Source organism: Nicotiana attenuata, chromosome 10 (assembly GCF_001879085.1).
Source record: "Nicotiana attenuata strain UT chromosome 10, NIATTr2, whole genome shotgun sequence".
In the NCBI taxonomy this organism is placed as follows: Eukaryota; Viridiplantae; Streptophyta; class Magnoliopsida; order Solanales; family Solanaceae; genus Nicotiana; species Nicotiana attenuata.
The window spans coordinates 22005625-22009934 of NC_031998.1; positions in this window are offsets into that span (position 1 = coordinate 22005625).

Consider the following 4310-nt stretch of genomic DNA (forward strand, 5'->3'; position numbering starts at 1 on the left):
TCTAATCGACATTCAAAAACAAGTAACAAGTAGGGGGAATGAACAGACAAACAGGTAAGGCTCACATAAACCCCGTAAATCAGATAACATATAGTTTAGCATGCCTTTACACATACTGGTTTGGTCTTTAAAATTAAAAATTAAGCAGCGAGCGGACTGGTTCGATACATACGTTTAGACAGGAAGCCCACATTAGGCAACTTGGATCCAATTGTCAGAACTTAAGGTATTTTAAGCGAGTGATTTAGAAAGTACTGGTTCTAGAAAAGTAGTCTAATGCCGAAAAGTACAGACTGCAGTCAGTTTAGAAATAAGTTTTAAGAGAATCATGAGTATAAACCATAAAAGGAGTTCCAGAGTCAGAAATACTTAAGGAAAGAGTAAACTGCAGAACTGTTTTAAAGACAATTTCAGGAAGACCAAAACTTAGTTGGAAAATGTTTAGGCAGAATTTTAGAAAGAAACCATTTCAGAAGAGGTGCTGATTTGAAGAACTCAAATGTATACTGATTCAAAAGAGTTTTGTCAAAAGATTGAGGCTGAAAACATTAAGACATTAGAGACCAGTTAACAGATTGTTATTGCTTAAGAAGAATCGGACGAACTTGATGCGGAATCCTATGATATCTATATCTGATTTAAAAAGTCTGTTAAGAACTGGTAAGAAGAGGTAATTATTTAATTACCCTACAGTTTGCCTAATGCATATGCATTCCCTATAGGCATGATTTCTATATGCACTGATTACATGAACGTTAAGGTCCTATAGGCAGGATTTCTAGATGACTTATATCATAATTAAACGTTAAACCCTATAGGCATGGTATCTAGGTGACTTGAATCAGAAACATCGAACCATCTTATGTGCAGTATTTCTAGTGAAAAAATTAAAGTCCTAAAGTCATGATATCTACCCTTTATTGATGCAAGAAAGTAAAACCCCTCCCACACCCTTTACTAGATTCCCCGAGTTCTATACAAGTTATTACAACCCAATGAATCAACTGAAATAATAGAAATACATAAAAAACTAACAGCTAGATCCTAGCAGCCCAATTTAATCTTAATGTCCAATAATATGTATTTAACCAACTCCGGGGTCCAGATCTCCAAAGCCTTCTCATTATCCAGGGTGTTTCAAAGTTTCAAGGAACCTCAGGGATTCCAGGCATTGCTTACACCCAGGATGCCATTATGAACAGAATGGTGCAGTATGGAATAGCCAGCCCTCAGGCATCCAGTTCAGAGGGNTGCTATGAACCGGCTGATATAGTTGAGTCTTCTCAAGAAACTCATCACGTCCTTTTGTTCTTTGGCGGTGGCAATTCTTGGATGGCTTTGATCTTTGATGGGTCCAATTCTATTCCTCGACGGCTTACGATGAAACCCAGTAGTTTTCCGGCAGGAACCCCGAATGCACATTTGGCAGGATTCAATTTCAGATTGTACCTTCTCAGTCTGTTGAAGAATTTTCTCAGATCTTCCATATGATCAGCGGCTTTCTTGGATTTGACGATGACGTCGTCCACATATACTTCGATCTCCTTGTGTATCATGTCGTGAAAGATAGTAGTCATGGCTCTCATGTAGGTGGCGCCAGCATTCTTCAACCCAAATGGCATCATTTTGTAGCAATACATTCCCCACGGCGTGATGAAAGCCGTTTTCTCTGCATCCTCCTCATCCATCCATATCTGATGATACCCGGCGAAACAATCAACAAAAGACTGCAACTCATGCTTGGCACAGTTGTCGCTGAGAATGTGCATGTTTGGCAATGGGAAGTCATCTTTGGGGCAGGCCCTGTTGAGATCCCGATACTCGACACAGATTCTGACGTTCCCGTCCTTCTTTGGTACTGGCACGATGTTGGCTAACCATGTCGGATATTCCACTACCCTGAGAACCTTGGCTTTGACTTGCTTAGTGACCTCCTTTTTGATTTTCAAACTCATGTCGAGTTTGAATTTCCTGAGCTTCTGCTTTACTGGCGGACAAGTCGGGTTTGTTGGCAGTTTATGAGCTACAATGGATGTGTTGAGGCCAGTCATATCATCATACGACTAGGCAAATATGTCCTCATACCCTTTCAAAAATTTCGTATATTCTTGCTTTTCTGATGGTGACAGGTGAACACTGATGCGAGTTTCTTTGACGTTCTCTGTATCTCCCAAATTAATGACCTCCGTTTCTTCCAGGTTGGACTTAGATCTGTTCTCAAAATTCTCAACCTCTCTAACGACCTCTTCAGGTATTTCATCTTCTTCTGAATCTATGTCCTTTTGTTGCGTTGTTTCGTTGCAAGTCACAGTTGTTGGTTCATCGTCAAGATAAGTAATAGTAATGCTGTATAAAATAGAGTAAATGATGGAGAAAATAATATGCGAGATATATATGATAAAATGAAATGCTTTGATTGAATCTATAATTGTTTGAAACATCAGAGCTCTTTTAGGAAATAAAATACGATGCGGAAAGAAAATCAACTAGTAGAGTGAGCTAAAAATGAAATGCATGGTGCTTTTGTTTAGCCTTGCTACCCCGAAGCCTTCCGGGCCCTGACGGTCCTAATTGACCAATTGCTGAGGCGGTCTCCTTTGCTTGCGGCTTGTATGGAAGGGCCTCCCCCCCCCTCCTCAAAAATAACACAACAGTCCATATCATCATCCTCTAGGAACAGATTCTTCATGGCCGCCAATGTTTCATCTTCTTCGGACCCATATATAGTATTTGCTGGCTGGAAGGTTTGATCCAGCCTAGGTATCGGAAACTCCAATGGATAGTAGGGGCCGCGCCATGGTGGCGACCAGTTCTGGAATTCTTCCCAAGTATAGCCGTACCCTAAGCAAAAAGTAGTGCCATGATTTTTCAGTGTGATGGGCTCAGTGATCCCCTGGAGATTCTTGCCGAGTCCCTTTCCAGGTTCGTACCCACACCAATTTAAGACGCTTTCAATCTTGTTGTCCAACCATTTGTCTTTGTCCACAGTGTTGACCCTTTCGATGTGGTGGTATGTCTCTCCGCCTATTCTCCTTCTGCCCCCGATCATTGGGATGGTCTAGCGACTATATATGGGATTACTACCGTCGCCATGAATGATCACTTCCTGGTGATTCCATTCGAATTTTACCGCCTGATGCAGGGTCGATGCTACAGCTCCGGCAGCGTGGATCTAGGGGTGTCCTAACAGCAAGTTGTAGGAGGCCGGGACGTCTATTACTTGGAAGTCGACGTCGAACCACGTTGGCCCCATTTGCAAGCACAGGCTAATTTCTCCAATAGTAGATCTCTGGGATCCATCGAAGGCTTTGACATTGATGGCCCCGTCTTTGATCTCGTGTAGGCCTTTTCCCAGTGTTCTGAGAGTTACAAGTGGACATATGTTGAGGCTGGACCCTCCATCGATTAGGACTCTAGTGATGAAGTAATCTTCGCATTGCACGGTGATGTCCAGTGCCTTGTTGTGGCTCAAAACTTCTGGTGGCAACTCGTCTTCATGGAAGGTTATTTTTATGGCTTTCCAGCACTTGCCCTACCATATTCGCCATCTCACCCCCGATTATATTGCTGGGCACATAGGCTTCTCTCAGTATCTTCATTAGGGCATTCTTGTGAGCGCCTGAACTTTGCATCAAGGCCAGGATAGATATCTGTGTAGGCGTTTTGTTCAACTGTTCAGCGACCGAATATTCCTTAGCCTATATTTTCCTCCAAAGGTCGTCGGGCCCAGTCTCAATGGGACGTCCCGGAGCTTGCTTACTGGATTCGGCTAGGTGTTCTGGGGTGTAGACCCTCCCTGTTCTAGTCATTCCTTGTGCGGCAATCGCTTCTCCTGTCTTTGTCTTTCCTTTCCTCCTAGCTTCGGCAGTGTAATCCCAGGGTATGGCGTTTGAGTGGAACGGTGTTACGTCAGTCATTACTACCGGAATAGGCACCCTTGGTGGTAACACAACAACTTCAAAGGGTGTAGGTGTCTTCGGAACCCCAAATTCAACCTCGATCGGCCCAGACGCCTTTGCAGAAGGAGGCGCTTCAAATTCAAGTGGTACTGACATATTTACTTCGTCGTTCTTGGAGGGCTGATTCTATACAATAATTGGTTTGAGGGTAACTGCCGGCTTCTTTGGTTCATCCCCTTCAGCAATCAAACCTATCGACCCTTTAGGGTCCCAATCATCCTCGACCTCAATCATATGAACGTCTCCACCTTTGTGGTCAGGCAGAGGGTTGTTGCGGACATTAGGAGCAGGCTCCTTTGCTACGATGACCTTGTTGTCGATCAGGGTCTGAATCTTATCTTTCAATGAACG